This window comes from Oreochromis niloticus, linkage group LG7 (assembly GCF_001858045.2).
Source record: "Oreochromis niloticus isolate F11D_XX linkage group LG7, O_niloticus_UMD_NMBU, whole genome shotgun sequence".
In the NCBI taxonomy this organism is placed as follows: Eukaryota; Metazoa; Chordata; class Actinopteri; order Cichliformes; family Cichlidae; genus Oreochromis; species Oreochromis niloticus.
Window position 1 is genome coordinate 56,950,428 of NC_031972.2, and position 23,349 is coordinate 56,973,776.

At 40.0% G+C, this 23,349-nt stretch overlaps 1 protein-coding gene across 6 annotated transcripts in view; it reads left to right on the forward strand.

Annotated features, from left to right (window-relative positions):
• Positions 1 to 23,349, forward strand: part of znf469 (zinc finger protein 469) — a 190,204-nt gene that overhangs the window by 12,343 nt on the left and 154,512 nt on the right. For 4 of the 6 annotated variants that reach the window (XR_001223946.3, XM_019361490.2, XM_019361492.2 and 1 more), the window contains exon 2: positions 1,179 to 1,238. The exons of 1 other annotated variant lie outside the window; for it this stretch is intronic. The gene's annotated coding sequence lies outside the window, so the exon portion shown is untranslated. Of the gene's footprint in view, positions 1 to 1,178; positions 1,239 to 10,814; positions 10,937 to 23,349 lie in introns of all 6 variants that reach the window. One more of the 6 variants, XM_005470925.3, reaches the window with a different exon arrangement.

A 23,349-nucleotide genomic window follows, 5' to 3' on the forward strand; every position in this document is an offset into this window, starting at 1 on the left:
GCTTGATTGACAGAGTACCATTGTTACCATTGCTTTTTGCACCATTCCAAAAATAATTCCTATCTTTTGCTTTTATGTTGCTGTTGAACCTAGAGAAATCATATTTATTCCATTAGCTGTTGCTGTGCATACAGCACACATGAACCTCTTTTGTGTGTGATCCCAGTGTTTGACATTCCGTTTTTACTGCTGCAGTGTTTGGGCTGGGCCGCTCTGTTGTCATTCTTCTGATTGATTAGTATTGTTTGCACTGTTTAGTTTGCCAGGGCTGTTTTTTTTTCCTTTTCAACAGCTGAAGCAATCCTACTGTTTCATTGTTGGCTTTCTGAGAGAGTTGGAAAACAATGTTGTGACTCTGAAGAGTCACTTTTATTTGGCTCCATTAAGCATGAGGCCGGCGGGTCAAACATATGGCCCGTGGACAAAATCTGGCCTGCCAAGTATCCAATTAGGGCTGCTGGATAGCTTTGAAATCTTTTCTTGTATTTTGATTTGAAAAGCATTGTGTTGCAAATTAAGAATGGATCACAACATGCGAATGGTTGTTCAGATTGATAATTTCAACTTTGCCAGAGGTTTGAATCATTGTTGGTTTTATAGCAGTGTTACTGACTAAGACATTAGCCATGGCCTGTCTTAGCAAACTCAAGGAAGGTGGTTATGCCAACAGGCTATGCCAACACATTTCTTTGATTTACGACTGTTGTATTTCTTTGTAATGACAGTCGACTGATTGAATGTGGAAAAAGTGAGACACATTGTTGAAAACGCACTAATTCCTCTTCAACATATGTTCTGTAAATGTTTGGCTCATCAAAAGTAAATGTCTTAAACATTTACTTTTACTTCTGTATGCTGAAAGACAGAGTGGGAAATGTGCAAGTGTTTTTTATTTGTTTGCTTGTTTGTTTGTTTCTTAATTGCTTTTTTTTTAAAAATGGCTTTACTTATGGCTTTACATGTACTAAAAGAAGTCTGACTTCTGTGCGCTAAGCATTTATTTTTCTTGCTTTTGTTGGCAACATCCTGTTGTGCGTATTTGTTTTTCTTCAAGATGGATGTGTGCCTTTGCTCTTCTGCATGTTCTTGGTGATATATCAGACTTTTTTGGTTCTGATGTGAATCTTATTTTACATAATGCTGCGTATGTAACACTCTGTTCCCCTGGTCTCTCACAGGAGGGTGTGACCAAGAAACCGAGAGCTCAAAGAGGTACATCTGCAACAAGAACTCAAACAGTTAAGTGAGAAATTACTTTTTTGGCTGCATGGTGGCACAGTGGTCAGCAAAAAGGTCCTGAGTTCAATTCCCCATTAGACCGGGGCCTTTCTGTGTGGAGTTTGCATGTTCTCCCCTTGTTTGCATCGGTTCTCCCCGGGTAGTCCGGCTTCCTCCCACAGTCCAACGGAGGATAGGTTAATTGATCAGTCTAAATTGCCTATAGGTGTGAATGTGAGCGCGAATGGTTGTCTGTCTCTGTGTTAGCCCTGCGACAGACTGGCGACCTGTCCAGGGTGTACCCCGCCTCTCGCCCTATCGCAGCTGGGATAGGCTCCAGCGACCCTGAAAAGGATAAGCGGAAGTGAATGGATGGGTGAATTAATAGCCAATTATTGTTTTGTAATGCATGTATACCAACTGTATGTGATTGTATGTATCTTTAGTGCCAAATTCCATGTATGTAACCTACTAATGTTGCACACAGTATTGTATAATGTATTCAGTTTGTCTGTCTTTCATGATCATCTTTGGTAAAAAACAAACAAACAAACAAAAAACACATTAACATCCTTATGTAAGGGTAAACATTTAATGGCAAAAAGTTTTGGGCCTTTTACCAGAAATTCAAGGTCACAATTTTCAGTGCAGTAGATTTATTTTATAAGTGCGGAAAAAAAGCCTTCACATAACCTAATATTGAAGGGTGACAAATTTTGCAAATATTTGTTCTACTTTGTGGAAGATTGTGGCTGTCTTTGACTTGTATTAAAAGTAACTCCACTGTATTCCTTCAGTGTCAGGCTAAAAATGCTGATCAAAACTGCTGGATGTATTGTAAGAACTGTCAGTGCTAACAACACACAGTGTTGACAACTGCATGAAACAGGCTTATTTTTAAAGCTTAGTTTTGCATAACATGATGCAAAACTTTCCAGCTGCTTCAAAATGCAACTTACATCTAGAATGGGAAGGTGTTAAGACTATTATCAGCACTTTCCCTGAAGTGTCAAACATTGTATATCTTATGGTTCAGTAGTTAAAAGTCTACATTTAAGCTACGGTTGTGCTATATATAAGTTCTTTGAGTTGAGGGGTATTAGAAGAGTTAGTACATGCTCAAAAATACTGTGTTCTGCATTTTTTGGTTGCGCTCTTGTCTTGAATGCGGTTCGTGAATGTAAGTCTACTTTTCCAGTGTCACCGGAAAATTATTTGGTTTTATCAGCAGGAAGCTTCACACAGTGTCGGCGCACATGTTCTCCAGCTCTCCTGAGAACTCTGTGGAGCAGAGAGTGGTAAAATTTGGAACCACTGGAGCAGAGCATTCCTGGTCATGCAATGGCCTGTGAAGCCAGCTCCAGCCACTAGGAGGCAGTGATATAATAGTGATGATTGCTGAAGTTGTTTATATATATATGTTGTCTTAGTAAATTTCTAGGTTCTTAGCTCTCAAACATCATGACTGATCTGACTACTGATGGTATATTGCTTATCTGAAATGTGGGCATGGGTGACTGATCTTTTGTTGAACTTACCTTTGAATATGATTACCCCAATCAGTCTAATCACCCCAAGCAATCCGATTCTATACTGTAAATTTCTAGCAAGGAGCAGTTGGGTAATCCAGAGGATGTACCACTGAATATATAACAGATCTAATTAAAATGGAAGAAATCCAACAAAGAGGAACACTTGGTGTGAGATGTGCTTTGTCATTAACCACCTCTGGGCCTCAACACAGTTTATAGAACACATTATTAACAACAGCCTCCAGCTCAGTATAAAGCATCTTGAGAAAATATTTTCCTCACAAGTTATCAAGATTTAGAAAAAAAGATGTGTGTGCAAAAGCATGAACTGTTCTTCCCTGAAGCGAATTAAGGAATTGCTTAATGTCTGTAATTCAGTGCAGAAATCTTTTTAACAGTGGTGCAAAAACACAGAAAATACCTTCCATTATGTATTGTACTTTCCCCCCCAGTCAACAGGGCAACTTTTTAAGACAAGAAAAACCCCACAGATGCTTATTTGAATAACTCAACCATACCTTCGATTAAAAAAAAAGAGACTTTATTCCTCTCTTAAAAATTAAAGGGAAGGGTGATAAATAGGAGCAGTCTGAAGGTGTTTTAATAAATACACAATTTTTTAAAATTTAATTACTTTTGCTGTGTTCATCACGTGTCTGTGCTCCAAGCTTTCTGCAGTACCCTTGTAGCCTCGAGCCAACAGAATTGCATCTAATTTAGGGGATTACTCTATAAAACATAGTGAATCATAAAAAGCTGCAGGTTAGTTGCAGGATGTAGTTCAGCTGCATTCAGAAAATCCCACAATATAGCACTAAAACACTACTCATGTGAAACAATAAGAAAGTAACGTTTTACTTTTTTGACTTGTGTCTTTGCTTTTTGCTAATGCGCACCCTGACTCTTTTCACTTAAACTACCTCACCTGATCACAACCGCTCACAAAGCCTCTGATGTTACAACTTTTGTCCAGTAAATTTTTACTTTGGTTCCGTCTCCTGAGGTTTGGTTAAAGCTGTGCACATTGCTAAGCATGTTAGTGACAGCATTATCAGCCAGGAGATGGACCTTTTAAAGGGTGCAGGGTGGCATCTGAAGGGACTTTGGAGCTGAGTTTCACCTCTTTTTCAGTGGATCAAAATCATGATTTGAGCACCATATTACAAATGCTGGAACTGTTCCTTTCTCGGACTTGACATCCACTGACTGATTGTCTCTATTTGTCTGAGTGCACATGTAATTTTTGCGTGTTAGATGAGCATGACAGAGCTGTTGCAAAGGTTTGTTAAAGCCGGCATGAGCATATCTTTTTGAGTCTGTCTGAAGGTGGCTGTTTTCTTTCTTATTTTTTTCCTGTCTGGATGTGTGAGACCTGCGCCCTGCCAGGTCTCAGACTTCTTTCCTGGTAAGAGGATACAGTAATGTTTCACTCTGCTGGGTGCTGATGAAATGTATTTTAAACAGATTGATGTGACCTCTAAATCCAAACAGGTTCAAATGTTCATCAGAAGAAAAGCACACTGCGCACACGTTACCTTACGTTAGGCTGTTAGCTGACCTAATTTTAGATCCAATGTGCGAAAAGAAAATAACTAACCAATGGATGAGTAAAGCCCTGCTTGGCATAACACCTTGGTATTTTCTCGGATTTGTCGTGCTAATGCGTTCAGCATCGTGTCTTTTGTGTGGAGATTAGCTCTGTCCTGCTTATTTTGGGTGAGGCTGAACATGTTGTTTGGACAGGTCTGTGTTGTACTTTAGCCACGATGAACCTCTGCCAGTATCAGCTCTCATTCACTGACAGACTGTGGAAACTATATTACGCTGTGACTGATGCATATCTCTTTCCATGTGCGCGTGTGTGCATTTGTTTATAGATATATTGTTAAGTTCAAATACTGTTTGGAATATTATGATTCATCACTGGATGAGCTTGTGTGTGCAGATGTGTTATTGTAAACAGTTTGCATTAGTTACCTTGTAGGTCAGTGGAACGGTGCACGGAAATGGCAGGTGTTTGGAGAGCTTGTATCAAAATATTTCCCCATAGCTGTGTTTGCGTGTGCCTGCTGTCTGTTGTCTTTCTCTGGTTGTCTCTTTGTGCGTGTGTGGACCACCCAAAGCCTTTGAGGTCATAACAATAACAGGTCCACTTCCTTCCAATGATATTGCAGGACTTGTACAAGGGCTAGACACTATCAGTTCACATCGCAGCACCAGCAGCCTGACTGTTTGGTGGTCTTGTCAAAGCTGTCTAGAAGTTATTCCCACTCTGTGTTTTTTTTTGTTTTGTTTTTTTTATCTACATTTGCAGATTCCTAAATATACAGTCACAGACTTGTACTTAGTTCGAGGAAGTCTGGGGATCTTGAAAAGCACCAACATAGCTCAGTGTGTTAATTGCCTCAGCGTGAGATGTGTAGCCTGATGTTGCAATTAGCTTCTTCTTTTTTTTTTAAAGCCTCTTTTGCAAGTCTTCTCTTAGTGTTTACGAATGTTTCTCTACTTTTCTTTTTTGCCCCTTGACTTCCGTGTAAACAAATTCCTCTGGTTAGACAGCATTTTCATTTTTGCGATTCTTCATTCTGTCATTCTTTCTCCTCCCGGTGAGCGAAAATACACTGTGGTAATTAATATGATAATATGAGCAGTGGTTTAATTTTTTCCAGCCATCACTGCAAGCCATGTTAAATTGAGGGCTATGTGAGGTTTCAGCTGGAAACACTGAGGAGAGGCCTAGTACAGTATGTCTCTGTCAGTCTTTGGCCAGTTAAAGAGGGGAAATAATATTTGTTTTTTGGCAAGAAGAAAACTTTGCTCAGAGTCCCAGCTATTCTTATTTGCCCAGATAACTGTGTGAAATTGTAGACTTGCACACCTCAGTGCGCTGTTGCTTACTGTGGAGCGGCACGCATTTTAAACAGTGTTTCAGTTCAGTCTCAAAGACAATTGTGCTTTGTCTCACTTTTCCCCACCGAGCTGCAAAATCAACCCAGACACGTGCGGCACACATTGTTTTGGAACCTAAGAATCTATATGGTAGCTTTACTGTGATTTATTATACCGCCATGTTTAGCTTCATAATCAAGTCTGCTAATGTGTTTAATCAAAAGGAAATTCCTTCACTGAGCTTTTAAAAGTATAAAACACTTATAGGCTGTTTATATGCAAAGAGTTGATTTATGGTGTTATATGACAGTGGAGCGATCGTTGTGGTTAAACAAGGGTGCAGCGTACTGCTCAGATGCCCAGGGTTGCCAGTGCCCCAGTCTGTCTAGACGGTTTAAACACTAGGCTTTATAGACCTGCTGCCTGGCAATCACTGATGATTCTTTTTGTGGGATATGAGAGATTGGGTCAGTTAAAATGATTGACAGCTAGTGGCTTTCTTTGTGTGTATTTGATGGGAGAATGCTGTGCATGATCTGAAGCAGTGGCTTCATCATTTGGTGGGTGACATAAAGCCTTTGAGGAGAATAGGAGGGCTCCACCTGCACGAGCTGTTATGAAATGATCAACACAAATACTCCTCATAAATGTCATGTGGATGGCATTTATCCCTGCTGAGAAGAAGTACCTTTCCCACAGCCAACAATAATATCCATAATACAGCTGGGGAATCACGTTGGTTTCAAGGCAGATGGCAAAGGCCCTGCCTGTCTCTCTGTGCTGTAAACTGTGGATGGTGATGGTAATTATTCTTGTTGTTATCAATGCTTTTGGAGTCGCTGTAACCTTTGATTGGGGCCAGTTTCCCTAGAGTGTATTAAAACCCCTTCACAGCACTGACGCTGGATAGCTGGATAACATGTATCCATGTTGTGATTATTACACAGTCTGAATTACTCACACAAATGCTGATTTCACTATCAGTGTTAATTTCCCTCAAAGGTTCTGAACAAACCTTAGTTGTTCTGAACTTGGAATCTCGTTTTTATGTGGCTCAAGTTGATACTAATTATTGTTAAAATGGTCTCTTAATCCACGCAAGATCATATTTTCTGTGTGCTTGTGCATTTTTTGACTGTTGTGCATTGGCTTGTTGCATACAGGGAAGATAACGATTGACAAAAAATTGCTTTAGACAGACTTAGGACGTGAAATACAATAGAGTTTGCCCAGTTTTCTGATGAATGGCACTATTTGTATCCGTCTTGAGAGAGGGTTTTAATTGCCAGTGAATGGAATCTGTCTGCGTCTGATTAAAGCAAGATGCTGAAACACAAGATGGCTGTTTGCAATGTGGTGTCTATTTTGCATTATCTTTATGCACAGCTACTTCTGTTGAATACTCAAACTGCTCTTTGTCCCAGCTGTTGGCATAAAATGATACAGCTTTAAAATACAGCAACTTTTATCGACTCCACCGGATGTGTTCGCGTGCTGTTTGAAAAACGTGCAATAATGCATTTCAGTGTTTAGATAGGGGGAAAAAAGATCAATCAGTTTTAAAGTATTAGTAAGCAAATTAAACAAATCATGGCTAGAGGGCTTATATGCCAAGGGAATTCTTTGATTAATCGACAGCACAAAGCCAAGACTGTGCCATATTGAATGACTGTCTGAGCAATAGTTCTGAGATCAGTGCCAGAGATTAGCCACGTTTCCAGAAGGCAACCAAAACAGTTCTGCAACTACTAGGATGTAAACTGCCTATGTCTCTCTGCAGTCATGCCTCCAAGAAACCGAGTCATTCACCGTCTGTGCGGAAAGACCTATCAGAGTTCAGGATCAGTTTCAGAAAAATCTCCTTTCCTGTATCCTTTTCCCGGGTGCTTTGAGTGCCAACCTCACTCTCCGTTAGACAGATGGGAAGAGGAAGTGAGAGCTGAATGAGCAAAGCAGCGTGTGTAAAGAGGATGCGGGCCACTGCTATATTTTGGTTTATTAGTGTAAAGCTGGAACAGATGAGACAATAGTGTGATTTTTTTCATCAGCTTGCAGGTTAATTGCACACTGCTTTGCTTTCATTAAAAGCCTGTAGGGCTCAGAGTTGGCAGCCTCTACAGGTTTTCGACGTTGCTTGGCATAAATAGTAAAACCACATGTTTGTCTCCAGTTAATGGAGATTAACCTGACAGTTGTATTCACAAGGACAGTGAGCACTTGAGGATTCACATACCTCCACAATAACAGCTGTGCTAATCCAACTGCACCCAGTCTGCCAGTTTTTTATTTGTGTGGGGTTTTAATATATTTTTTCTTATGTTAGATTGTCCTGCATGAAACTCGAGGAAAAAAATGACTGAGTAATATGTCTTGCATCCACAAGGGGGTAGACATTCGGCACACATGGTGTTTTCTTCCGTGCCATAGACTTGCTTGGATTAATTTTAACCAAGTGACCGGGGACACACAAAATCTTATCTGACGGTATTTTAGCTGGCTCTTGTTGTGTTCTGCTTTCATTCCCGCCTCAGCTCTGACAGAAAAGCAAGATTCACAAAATGTACCCATTTTCATTCCAAACTGCACTTCATCTTAACACAGTGTGAAAGAAAAGTGTTAAAACTCATGAGGATCCAGCAGTTAACTGTAAGGACCTTGTTATTACCTCATCACCGCCAAGTTGTTGTTTGTTGTTTCCTCAGTAGCTTCACTTCTAAGCTGTTATGTTATGGACAGACAGGCTGTGATTCATATATTTGGAAAAAGAAAAGAGAGTGACAAATGTGCCAGAATAACATTGGAAAATTAAATTCCAGTGAAAAAAGGTCAAGCTTGCAGCGCCACAATCAACAGAAGAAAGTGCAGTTAGGATTATGCTGGAATTTCACATTGTCATACATCAAGAGTTGTGACTTTTTTTTCTTGATCTAATTACTTTTGTCTGTGCATGCACAGTGTTTTCATCAGCCATCATGGCCATCATCAAGAACTTTAACATCTTTTTTGTTCGTTTAAACCCATAAATTGTGTTCTGCTTCGGCTGGTTACCGCATTATATGAGCACAAACTGTGGAGTGATTTGGTGATACTGATAAATAATGTGAAGTAAACATCCTAAGCTGATGAATGAGCTTTAATAGCGGGGGATATTTATGTAATTTTGCAATAAGATTTATGCTTGTATACTGCCAGGATGCGTTTTCTAATCAGTTTGTGTTTAATATCCCACTTAATGGAAACATGTGCACACAGATGCATGCACACAAAATCAGAAAAGATTTAATGGGCCCCATTTATAAACTGTTGCAAAAGCTGAGAACAGATGCTAAAAACCCTTGGATTATCTTGTCTGACTCGCTGTTTTCACATTAGCATGATGGTGCATTTTCCAAGAAATTAGCAAAACAAACTGTGGTTCACACACCTTCACATGTTATATTTAATGTCACATATCATCTGCTATTGTTCAAGGCAGCATTGTGTCAAACACCATTTAATTAAAGGTATTTGGTAGTTCTGATTGGTGACCAAATATACTGAAAAGTCACCATATTTGTAGTCAGGAGCCCTTTTTTCCCCTGGAATGCCGTGGTGTCAGCTGTTGCTAAATTTAGTAACAGTGTTGCTAAGTTAATAACAATGAGGTGAAGTGAAAGAGGAATGGCCTATAAAAATACTTAAGGCTGGGATTTTGACTCCATCTCAGGCCACGCTATTCACGTAAACCACCAGACTGCCAATTTTGTAACCCTATTTGTTAGTATGTGGCAGACAAGTTATAAATTTGGCCCCTGCGTTCATCTGGAAGGAAAGTTATCCAGATCCTGAAACCTTACTTGTGTCTCTTGGGTTTTTCACAGCATTTAGCAAAGGGCATTTAAATTTTTCATCCTTTCCCACACTGCACCTTTCCTTTTTTTTTCAGAACATTAATTTTTCTGGATGATGAATAGAGAAAATTGCTGTGGACACCAAAGAAATACACACATAGGTATGGGAGATTGGACATGAGAATCAGATTACTACTGTGAGCAGGAAAGATGTTGAGAGTCTGAGTTGAGATTTAAGCATTTGAAAAGAACAATATCAAAATAATTGAATATTCAGGTCCAGCTCTGATCAGTGCAATCAAACATTCATATATCCTATTAATTTCTTTCCTGCCAACCAGTGTCACTCAAAAAAGAGGTGATCGTCTTTGACCTGTTCCTCATGACATCATGGTATTAGGTTTCATATGAATCAGGTGCTCACTTTTAAATACAGACTGTGGACTTTTTGGTACCAGACCACTAGATTTGGTGATTTCATATTCTCAGGGAAAACATTGTAGCTGTTGAAAGATACATACCAGTGCATCATACTTGTCTGAGTTTGCATTATCACAGAAAAGACATGCTGGTATGTTTGTAATAGGCCCAATCCATCTTCATCTGTGTTTGAACTTGCTGAACTCCATTTTCAGATTCAAGCTCCACTGATTCACACGTCAGAAGCCCTGGACGTGTGCCATTTCTAATTCAGTCAGGTTTTCCATTCATGGTCCCCATTATAAGCTGCTTTTATAACGAGATCTCAGTTAGGTAAAAAAAACAATCATTTTTCGTGTTCTTTCTTGGACCTCCAATGACCTGTTAAAAACCAGGAGTCGTGGCATGTATATTTTTAGAGATTGAAGCCATGACGCACTCATTTGTCCATCACTATCTTTTGTTTCTCTGTCTGTCCCAGATAAACACAAATTATTTGACATGTCGATTTTGATCCATAAGCGTATATATAAGCAATGTGTATATGTATTCATTTTTCAGCGACAGCTGAGGTTAAACAGTCAGCACATTTGCAACAGCTGCGAAGGTTACCAGTGAATGGTGGGTGTTGGTTGACCTTGACCAGGTGTGTTAAACCACTCTGATGTTATTTGAAAGCCAAAGGCAAGCAGAGATATGAGGGAATGGAGTTTAAAAGAAGACTGAAAGAGACTGACAGGGCCGACGAAAGAAAAAATAAGAGTAGGGAAAAAGTAAACCTGCTGGCTTTGTTGAGAATAATTAAAGAGAATGACCATTGGTGATCACTGACCATCTGCAGACAAAATCTTGCAGAGAATGCAAGTTACCTACTGTGTTTGTTTTGGAGTGTTAAAGGAACAATCACTTCTCTATTCTCCTACAGATGGAATTTGGAGTCAGGCTGGTGGCTCAGGAAGATCCAGTCATTCCATTGTTATCTAGAAGAAGGTTGGGGATTTAGTTGTCCTTGAAGACACAAGGGGGACTGAGTGCACCTGGACAAAAGTGAGTGAGTCCTTAGCTGCAGTAGTCGAGTGGCCGGCTGCCTTTTTCAAATATTCCTGGACCAATATGACAGTGAGTTACGTAAGAGGTACAGTTAGCCACAAGGGATCAATATCTACCAGTGTGAAAATATTCATGCCATAATGCTGAGGCTGGTTGGGTGAGTGAGTGCAGTATGTTTGTCATCTGTCAGGATTTGGAATAATAATCGACTTCACTGGAGCAAATATGTGGAGCGCTTTCATGCCAAAAGGGCCTTTTTACATTGAGCAGAGTTAGGAGAATGGAAAGAAGGGGACTGGGGGGAGTGGGGAGGGACCAAAACAGCTGGAGGAGAATCCACGTGTTTTCGTGTGTAACCATTTAGAATTAGGAGTGGAGTTTAAAGGAGTGGAATTTAAAGACTTGGGCAGCCTCTCCTGTCTCTGCTGCAGTCCCGTCGAGTGAGTTTGGGGTAAATATCTCCGCGCATGGGTGTTAAGTAATGAAGGAATGGAAAATGTCATTTAATTCAGCATCGCTTGCCTCGCTTCTCCAGCTGGCATAAATGCTGATGCATATAAATGTCCGTGTATGCAATTAAACTGAAATGCCATTTCATTTTGATTTATACGTTTTGTCCTTCCCTTTAGTCTGGGGCACGACTTGTGCTCAGACTGACTATCAGTTTGACTGCAGAGCGACAGGGTTGGTAAGGAAAGTGTGTTTGGGGGAAAACAGAGGAGGGGAGTGATGAGGGAAACGTCTAAACTGGAAGTGGGTCCCTTATTCTGTCACAGATGTGGGTTTGGCTGGACAGTGAAATCTAGTCTTACACTCTGACATCATCTGTTCAGGAAAATAAATGACAACAACCACAGAATGTCTTTTTATTAGATTTGAATCAGATCCACAGACCATCAATAATTTTGACTTACTCTCTATTGATCACAGAGTTGTGTCAATAATGTCATTATTCCCCCCCCCCCCATTTTTTTTTTACATGGTTGAGGAGGTTTAACTTATGTGTACATTAGTGGGGTAATATGTAATGTCCACCTGTAAGGGGAAGTGGTGAACACAACTCAAGAACTCCACTGAGAAACCTTGGTATATATGTGTCTGAGCCAATGTGATCTGGATTACTGTCAGCATAGGCTTTGTCATTGTGGTCTGGTGAAATTCAGGCTTCTTGGCTATTTCAAGTGTGAATAAATCACACTGAACAGAGAGGTGTTCTTAGGGCCCATTCACTGAGAAAGCAGTGATTTTTGTTAAACCACACATACAAGTACATATTTATGGTTGTTTTCTTGCCCTTTTGAAGTGATTGTGACCAGTGATCCAAAGTCGCAAGGCCGAGCTAGTTCAATTTCATCTAATTTCTCATTGGTGAATCTTTTTCTCTCTATATTTGCACAGCTGCTACCCCATGGATACAATTACTGTATCCATATATTCATGAAAGTCTGTTTTATCTCTGGCATCCATAGTTGGTTAAGCTGACATCTACTACACTAGCAGCCTGTGGTTGAGTGGAAAATAAGGGCTTGTAGTATCAAAGTAAGGGTGTGTTTTCATTTATTTTGAATGTTTTTCAATTCCATCTGTCACTAATTAAACACGTATCTGTTACAGAGCTGCTGCATCCATTCCAGCTTTTATTAAGAAGTAGTGTTTTGACACAGGGGGAAGAAAATAAATCCAAAATGCAAATAGGGATGATATTAGTAATGTGGTAAGAGGCAAGTAAAATTCAACTATAAAAAATTGGATACAATGGAAAAAAGGGATTAATTAATTAATTATTTTGCAGAACTGTGCAAAATCTTGAATTGACCTAATTTCTTTATATTTTGCTAGGTAAATAGGGAATAGGTGTAGTGATTTATTGAAACATGTGCAATGGAAATACAGTATATAAGGCAAAACAAAACTCCCCAAAAACCCCAGAGCTCAAACAGTTCTAACACGCTTGATATTCCACATTAAGTATGACCACTTTTATTCTTCAACACAGCCTGAACTCTCTTGGGCAGTTTTCTTTTAATTCCTTTAAGTAGTCTTCATAATGCTGAGGTCTGAGCTTTGGGGAGGCCAATCCATGACTGATAGTGCTCCACTTGTGTGTTTTTCTTTCCAGGCAGGCTTAAACGGCATTGGTTGTGTGCTTGGGGATCATTGTTACACCAAAAATGAAGCCGTTGTCAGTCAGATGCTTTCCTGATAGTGTATCGATATCTTTTTCTGTGTTCATAAATCATCCATTTTGATAAGACCCCCTCCCCTAACACCATTGGCTGAAATGTGCCCCAAACCATGACAGAGCCTCTGCCATGTTTTACAGATGGCTGTAGACTCTCACTGTAGTGCTGCTCCTCTGATCTCCTAACATATTAATGACAACTTGAACTGAAAATCATTTCACTCCATAAGACATATGTCCAGTTCTTGAGTAATCTGGTGTATATCAGCCTTTTCTCACCATTTCCCTTTGTCTTAAAAGTGGCTCCTTGACAGCCGTCCTTCCACTGAGACCATTTCTGCTGAGGCTTCAACTGAATTTAAAGGATCAAGGGCCAAATGCGTCTCTCAGGTCCTGTGTCAGGTCTTTGCTAGACTTTTTCCCCCCTATTTCTTAAGGACACGACTTTCCCATACTGTGTATCTGCTGTAAAGAGTTCTTAGGCCTGACACTTCTTTTGTCCACTGCACATCATGCTAAGATATGTTTCCAGCTAGTAACTCTGGGAATCATCTTGTTGATTCAGAAATACCTTTTTATGCAAGTAAAGCAATGTCTCTTTGGCTTTTAGTGTATTGATCTCAATAACCAGGATCAAATTTTGTGTCTATATGGCAGACATAAACATACAATTTATAATTGATTCTGTTTGTTAAAAGCAAGTGGAAAAAAAACATTCTCCTGAAAATGGTCAGATACAAGAACTGGATCAGAAACGAGTGGAAAAATATGTCCAAAGAAAAAAGTTGAAACATCTTTAGAAAAGTTGGAGAACTAGTCAACAAGAGCAGTTTATAAAATTACAAGAAAGTCTGGCTCCTTGGAAGAAAAATATAAAGAAATGAATGGCTTGAGACGTTTGCAAAGTGTTTTATTTTTACTGAAGTCATTTGATTCTGCAAATCTGCAAAAAGACACATTATAGTTGGACAGAACAGTAGCCTGTTAATGCCATAAACAACACCCTTAGAAAAGTTTGAAGTGTCTCCTCCTTTTGTTTGAAATGGTCGCTGAAACTGTTTACATACCGGCTACTTGTTGTCTGTAACCTGTCTCTAATCCTCCGGATCAAATGCAGTATATGTCTTTACTGGATATACTTTATCATACATGCCGGTAAAATGTTTTCATGGCTTCAAATATACTATACATCCTCTTTGGAGTGTATTACTCATAAGTGTGTGAGACATATGTGCTTATGTGTATGTAGTTAGGTGTCTGCACGCGAGAGTGATGATGGGCTTTCGGTGACATATCTAAGCAGACCTTACATTAGGGCCTCAGCTGTCATCAGAGGTACATCTTTCAGTCAAGCTGAAGTGTCATTCTTTGAAGATTATGACAAGCAGTGCAGTAACGTAGATCTTTTTCCGTGTTGTTATTACAGTTTTGTTTGGAATATAGGGGCTCAGCACATGGAAGCTATTACCCTGAGGGCTTAGGAGTGCTTTTCCATAGAGAAAAGCGGGGGGATGGAGACCATCTACGCATTACGCCCAGGGCTCATTTTCCCCCGAAGCCCCCTGTCTTCTCCGTAGCAGAGGGGAAGGCGTAGTTTCCTTTCGAGGCTTACCATAATCAGTGTGAAACCTGCCCACAAGAAATTCTCTTAAAAGAAAATGGCACTATAGGATCTATGACAAGATGTGGTGTAAAATTATTTTACAAATGCCATGTATCAGAAGGTAGTCCATTGTATTATTACCACTAAAGTAATTTCATCCCTAAGAGTGAAGTCAGTTGCTGTCTGTCACTTCCTATTCACACCACCTTTCTATCCCTTGATGGACATAGCAGTTAAATCCATTTCCAGCTTTGCCATGATGATACATCAGCCATCTCTTGCTTCCCAATTAAGACCCAGCTGTCCAGCTGTCCTGCTGGAATTGCTGGTCCAGAATGAGCAAGGCTGTGAAGGAGCGGCGAGTAATAGGGAGCCCATCTGGACTCCATCAGCACTAGGTAAACAGAGCCAGATCCAAAATGAAGCAGTAGAGCCAGGCCTTGGCTCCCACCCACTATCACAAAAGACTCGAGCAATGCCTCAAGATACAAATGAATACACACATTGTCATTAACTCGAACCGTGTGCAAAAATGCAAATGTGTTCAAAACTGATTGCACACACTCTTGGCCTTGTGACATGTTGGTGTTGGTCCTTTACTTCTGTGGTGGAGAGCAGAGACTTCATAAATCTTTTCCAAGGCTGCGTCTAGCGTTCTTTTGTGTTCCATTAAAATACCTTTGCTACCCCCCATACGGTAGCAGGTGCATTTCCTAGTCTACCCAAGTCCAAAAAAAGTCGTTTTCAGTACTTAAAACAGGAGAAATAGACACAAATTGAAGGATAGAGCTTATATTTCATTCAACGTTTATTTTCATAAACTTACTGAAGTTTATAAAAAAATATAAGGCTCGAGTAAGGAAAGGATTTATTATTTGGATTTTTTAAACTCTAATTCTGGTCTATCATAAAAGAGAAGCATTCTTTCACATGAACTTTGAATACCCTGTGTATACGTACATCTTGACAGGTGATTTAATGCCGCTATCTTGGAATTTCTGTGTTGGGTGTCTCCACCTGGAACTGTATGCAGCTTGCATTAAGCTGCCCGCTTATGTAAAAAAGGACGCTGCAGAAGAATGAAGTAAAACAGCAAGTTTCCACATGTGTTTGGATCTTAGCTCTCTTTTTCTTCAAGACTGTCGTCACAAAAACAACAGTGTTTTAAGTCCAGTACTCCACACTCATCTCCCAGCAGCCAGTAAGCACTCTGTATTTTTATTTCTGCATGCATATATTAAGAGTCATCCAGGGTTACTTCATGCTCCAGCATCAACATTATGACTGTTGTGGGCCTAACCTGGCCTTGTTGTCACACACTGTTAGTGCAGATTGTTCCACTTGCAGTCTGTGAACTCTAAACTTCAGTCCTTTACTATTTTATGGACTTGAGATGTGTTTCTGTCTTTCAAATAGAGAGATTAACTGTCCCGTCCTTGCGCTTGCTGCACATTTGATCTTTTGTTTCTATGTGTTGATCAGCCTTGGAAAGAGGACTTGTGGCCATAAAGAAACGAACTGCTCTGTGTCCTTTTTTCTGGAGAGATTTATTGTAATAATCAGATTGTATGCGGTCATGGCCGGGGCAGCTACATATGGAAGTGCGCAATGGTAATAATGATAATAGGCCTCCTTTATAAACACTGACATTTGGCATGGTCTCCCATTAAAATGAGTAGGAACCCCAGTGGCCCATGTTGCAGACATCATCAGCACCCCACAGTTGGAGAAGGAGGATGGTTTTTGAAATATAGACTTTTTTTTGGGGGGGGGGGGGGTCGTTTTCATTGACAGTCTGCTTCAGACATTGGAAACAGTTTGTTCTTAGTGGCAGCCTGAAGCCTGGCTGCCCTCTGTTTGTTCTTCTGCTATATATAAACCTTGGTTAGCCTGTTAGCTCAATACTAGCTTTATACTGCTTGGCTGTATTGTATTGCACAACTGTCTTTGTGTTTGTTTCTGACTGTGTTCAGTGTTTACACTACACAGTTCTGCAAAACTCCAGCTAATGTTCAATGACAACTGTTTGTGTTTTCTTGTTTTTGTTTGTTTTGGGTTTTCTTTTTTGTTTTGTTTTTTACATACAACTTGGCTTTAAGACTTATTCTCTGACCTACATCCTTTCACCCTTTTTCCCCACTATGTAAAGGGTTCACACTGGTGTATAAGTGATTTATAAGATTTGTAGGGTTCCTGTTGCTGATTGTCCCTGCTCGTTTTGTCTTAACCACAGAAGAAGAGATGGACAGTGTGCTGAGTAAAAGCTATATACCAGACTTGCATCATCTTTAATTTAAATACAGGTTTTCAGATTATGGATGGAATTCCAAAAGAGTGCTGACATTTTAGATTAGGACAAGATGAAAGGTGAAAAGTGGAACAGACAAGGAAACGGAGACGGTGAGTGTGAGAGAGATGCTCTCTATATGTGTATATGTGTGCATCTATCCTTTGGTGTGTTTTTAATTTTTCACCGCTGTGAGGATTTCATTACATTTTAGCAGGGAGAGCATTATGTCCCTTATGAACACCATGTGTCTGTCTTCATGTGTACATGGGAAACTTTTATTAGATCTTGCCTGTAGAAAACGAAGACTACATCACACATAGACCTAACTTTGCTTGAAATTGACCTGAACAGAGTCCACGGCTATAACTGCTCACAAGCATGTGAAATGTCTCTCCTGCAGTGGGCCAGTCTACACAAGCCTATACCTGCTGCAAACTATACATGCACTGCTTGATGTTTTTGGTTTGGTGGGGTTGATTATTGTTTTTTATTAAGAGCAGATGCATTGGCTGAGATTTGGTTTGGCTGAGCTTAAAGGGAACTTCAGAAGGAAGCATTTTGGACAGCACAGTATGTTTCACATGAGGTTTGTACCTTCATTTAACCCTACCTTAAAATGAGTAATTTTATGCTCCTTTACTCCAACAGTACCAAAAAGATGTCAGAGCAAAAAAAACACATGCAAAAAGGATAATGTTTTGCTGATGATTTCACCAGTTTTAAAAGAATTAATCTTAGAAGCAGGTTCCTCCTTGTGTATGTGTAACGCGATAAGTGTTTGAATCCCAGCCCATAATTTAAGCATGTTAGTAATCTTAAATGCCCCACAAGTCTCCATCCCTCACCACATTCCTGTGCCACCCAGACTCCAAATTACTGTAAACTAAACCAGAGCCACACCGTGGCAACAGCAGGGTGTCAATTTGGACAGGAAAGAATTTATTTGAACGTGACTAGAGTTTCTCTGGCTCGCCTTCCTGGTGGGGATGTGGAGAGGGTCTGTCTCTGGTTACTCTGTCCCTTGACATAAATGCCACATGCTCCCTAAACAATAGTCAATTCATCCATCTCACTGTCTGCTGTGGATATAGCCAGACCAGGCTGCCAGGAATGAAAAACACCTCAACTCTCCCCTAAGTGAGAATAATTTTGAAGAATCATAGTTGTCTAAACTGCAAGAAAAAAAGGTAGTTTAGACCAGACTCATGACAAATTTATAAAATATACTTACTTCCACTAAGTTGCATGCATAAACCAAAAACAGTGGTACTGGATTGCTAATAAGTATTGGTTAATATCCAGAGTTGAGGTACTGGAACTGAGGTGAAAAAAAAGTTCTGTTTCTGTGTACGCGGTGTGACCTTGGTGGACTGATTCTTATCAGTCTCACGTTTCTGTGTAGCAGAAATATCTATGTAGCCAAGCAATGGAGCTCTGGCGCAAAATACCATGGCCTTCAAACGGGGAAAGAAGCAAGTTTTGTTTTTTCTTTTCCACAGTCCACCAGCATGAAACACATAAGCAGACTGTGAAGTTGTGTTTTTTCTTTGGTAGCATAGAGAAGTAATTGATTCACAGCATCTTGCTTGCACGCATACTGTAGGGCCTGTAGATGCTGGGGCAGCTGGCTCAGGTCACACTCTAGAATAATAAACCCACAGTGGTTTGATGTGCGTGTGCGTGTGGACCCTACTGGACAGTCACCCTTTTTCTCCATTCTTGCCTCCCCCACTTTCTTCTACTTAGCACAGGCCAAAGAGTGGAGGTGATGATGGGCCCCTAAGTTCCTCACTAGGCCTCTCTTATTGGTCCCACTCTCAATGCGTGTCTGTTCCCTGACATCTTCATCTTTCATCACTACCCCATCAATCCTGTGCCTATGTGACCATCCCCGCAGAGACAGGGCTCCACTTTGTCCCAAAACCCACCCCATTTCCCCTCTAGTCCCCTGCCCCATAGCCCCTCCTGCTGTGCATGGGGCGTGACAGCTACCTGACAGTAGAGGCCCCTAAATGACAGAAATTGCAGTCACAGCCCCCTCCTATAACCCAGTGCATCAAAACAGCAGTGCTAGAAACATCAGCATGCCGATATACCCAAATACCACATGTGTGTCCAAGAGTGAGAGACCAGCCCCCACTCTGTATATTCATAAAGGAGTCCTTCTGTCTTGCTTTTATCCACATGTTAATGTTCCCCTGAGCCAGTAAACGCCTACAGGATCAAGGCTCCCTCAGGGAATAGAGGTGGATGTTATCACAGCATTAGAGCCCATGTGAAGGTATGCCAATTAGCAGAGCTGGAGAATGTTATTCTGCTAACCTATTGCAGTATCCCACTTTCCAAACAGCAGGTGGGGCCTAAATAAGTTCCTATCTATCACTGAAATTGCCCACTGATGCTGAAAATTGATATTTTATGTTTCAGTTTCTCCTGGATTTATGAGACACTAAGAAAAAGCACAAGTTCTTCAGTAGGTGGCCTGTAACCAATCCTGTTGGAGTCGTATAACAAGTATAACTCAACAACATTTCCAGTCCTGCCGTAACTTTTGCCAGTGTTCCTCAGTGATGTCGGTTCTCGCAATGAAATGATGCCAGTCAGCAGATATGCTCTGATATAGTTATATATGCTCTCATTTTCAGCCTATAGTGTATGCATGTTAACTTTATCTATTGTCCAGTACTCTCTCGTACATTGCATCACATTTCTTTGGCGTTTTCACTGAAGAGTAAACCGAAACGCTCAATCTTGTTGTATATTTCACACTTAAGTACATTTTAAAAGCTGTGATTTTTCTTATCTGATGCTCTTCATATTCTTAAGTGCTTGAATTGAAGGCAGCTCAGATGAGAGCTGAAACGAGAACTTAAAACAAATAATCTTGAAAAAAAAATTGTACTTGCTAAATAAACCCATTTTTCTTCAGCTGAAGTGATTAAGACGACCTAGATCTGGATGGCTGAGAATCTGCACATCCGTAGTAACTTTTACCAAATGGCCTAAAAGGCTGACAATCATCCAGGAAAATACTGTAAAACAAATGCTACATCAGCGCTAGTTGATTTTTATATTTTCCATACTATTTCATGCAATCATATCTATAATTTATACCTACATATCCTTTTCTGGGGGTCGGGATTCTCTGAAGCATATGCTAGTCAACTTGAGTTGATTGGTGAGGTTCTGAAGTTGACCCTTACATGTATGTCTACATCTTTGGACTATACATGAGAGGAAATCATGATAGACATGGTAAAAACATACAAGTGCACATCATCACCAGAAGACACAAGGTAAAGGCCATTTAATGCTCGTCTTCAAAGCAACTATGTTTTTTTTCCCCCACAGACAGTTCAGTTCAGTATGTGCTCTGGACCAATCCTCAACCACATGCCCTAACCTCAAACACTGTGCTGTAACTCAAAAGCATTGTTTGAGACACGAGGCACACTCTTAAGATTGGCTCGTGATCCAGCCTGACCACTACAGCGAATGCCTTAAACTCCCTCGGAGATACAGAACACGACTCTGTCCAATTCCAGCACACACTCTTGCTACAGTAAATAACCACTTGAGTACTTTTGCAGTGTACTTTGACTCTTACCGGAGCTATTCCCCTCCTCCACTTTCCATTGAAATCTCCTACTGTAGGCAGAATAAAAACATGCATTCCCCTCTCATAGGGTTTTAATGTGTTATTGTGGACAAACCTTCTAATAAATTTAACTTCTTGGCAGAACCAGTTGCATCTAAAAATGAACCTCCACTTTTAGTGTGCTTGTTTTTCATTTTTTAGTGCCTGACAAACAGTCCTGACTTGGTGGGGGTTAGTCATTATGTCCAGTAGCCAAGGGAAGGCTGGAAAGTGTTAGAGGTAGATGATGGGTGCTTGCATCTTTGGGTTTAAGTAGTGATCAGTGATGATAGAAAGTGCCGTTGACAAACATGAATATAATGCTGCTTTGCTCCAGCAGTTTGGACTGCAAAGGGACTCATTTTGTGAGTTCAAATATTAATAATTTTAATGATGAATAAGTATTAGAATGATCTCATACACTTTTATGTCTACAACTTAGTCAAAAACACATCCAGTAGTACTGATTTTACATATGTGTGCTTCAGTCTTACGTAGGCAAACAGTAGTGTTGGACGTGTCTGGTTTTTCATTCATTCTGCCCCCAGATCCTATGGGACCTGTGGTTTAGTCTAGGTTCCTGGACGTGCTAGTTCTGCTAGTGGAGGGATATATGATAGGATGGGTTGTGGTGTCGCTGTTGATGGTGTTTGTGTTTCCAAGCTGACTGCTGTGATGTTTTTGTTCCTGCATAAGTGTGACTTGACCTCAGGCTGTCAAGGCTAGTGGTTTCAAGTGGCATGTTGGTTTGGATTACAGTACAATTTTGATTTAAGACATTGACGTATCCTGCACGTTCACTGTAAACATAAACAGTACAACATCAAACTGGATTTCACTACCCTTGTACCCTGTAGGAGTGAAGCTATTTATTAACTGTAGATTAGATTAGTAATTTGTTCTGACTCACATCTTTGACTTATCATCTGGATTGCAGTTGAATGATGGAAGCTCGAATAATTGAATCTAGAAGCATGCTGTTGGAAAAACACAGTTAAAAACATGTCAGAAACTCACTTGTTGCTTGTATCCTTATGTGAACTTCATGGCGTAAATCCACAGTCATGATCATCATCCAGAGACAGATGCTGATCTCATTTTCCCATAAACCTTCTGTCAAGATTGTAGTCTGTAGAGAGATTGTTTAATGAGCTATGTCAAAGGCAAAATAACATTTTGTAAAAAAAAAATCTTTTAGCCTGAGAGTGAATAATAAGCTCTTTATCGTGATTAACATGAATTACTTGGTGAAACAACTAAAATGTGGTCTTTCTACAAAACACGTAGTTTTTATAAAGATTTTCTTATCTACCAGAAAGTTTTTTTTCCAATGTGTTTGCAATTATATTTCTATGCTTTAAAGAAATACTTGAACTATTGCTGTGCAATGAAGCAGTGTTAAACATTTGCGGGTCACCACTAGGTCTTGGAACAGTGTTTTTAATGCAGGTGGAACTGCAGGATCTGATGAATAATAACAATAAAAAGCTGGAGTCTAACCTAATTAGAAACAGGAATAACAATAATTCATACTGGTTTAGTCATTATTGCAGCAAGTTACAGAACTGGAATTATCCAGTTGGATTTTTTTTCCCAACTTAGAGATAACTTAAAGCGCATTTGGTTGTTACCCTGGCTTTTTTCCCCTTCAGGCCGATATGCTTCACAGGTATTTGTGACAATGATCTAAAAGGGACATATTTATGCCCAGAGCTATAAAGTCTAGGTAATATTTCAGGCTATGCGCACACAGTAATACTTTAAGTAAAACCTTAGCTTAGTGAGTTAACATTGATGGCATTTCTCCTGCTTTTGTTACTTTTGTAACACAAAGTCCTAGGATGAGACTTGTTCTGGGCTTTGAGTGTAAAGACTCAGTGTTTGTGTGCTTTTGTGTGTACATGAGAGAATAGATGGATAGCATTAAAAGCAAAGAGCATCTGGGTGTGCCAGAAAAAAATGTGGAGTTAATTAAAAAACTTTCTCAGTGAACTACGGTCTGCTTTTCATTTTCAGTTTAAATCCACTATCTGTCACCTTACTGTCTTGATATAAACCTGTGAGTAAAACCAACTGTCACAGTTGTGCCCTGGAAGTACAGACAGCATTTCCAGGGCACAACTACCGCTCATTACCTTTGGATCCAAAGCAAAAACCGTTTGCTTCTCTACATAAAAGCTGGTAAACACCGCCATCATTTCCTTCCCTGTAAATATTAATTCTCTACATGTGTGGTCTAAGGCTTGCAAACACATCAATAATCTTTTGTTTGTAGCTATGTCTAAGTAGCAGAAGGCTCGTGTCACGTGACTCTCTGCTGCAGAGACAGTTGGTAAGAAAATGAACATGACGTGAGATCTGCTAACTTGTTGATAGGAATTTTTGTGAAAATGCATTTGTCTCTGTTCTGCAGCTTAGAGACAGAAATTCTCACATTGTTTAGAAAAGTCATCAACCAAGTCTTGTGTTTCTGCTCTGTAGTCGTATAGAGAGCACAGACATCTGAAAAGATCCTTGATACTGACATTTTCACCACGTGCAGAAATGTGGTATACTCATACAACGCCAGAAGAGTTGGAATTTGAGATAGACTGGAAACCTCCTTCCATATAAACAGCACATGGCTCCACTAGATGTGTAAAAACATTCAATTGACCATCCAACGCAGTATTTGATCTATAAAAAGCCTGGCAATAAC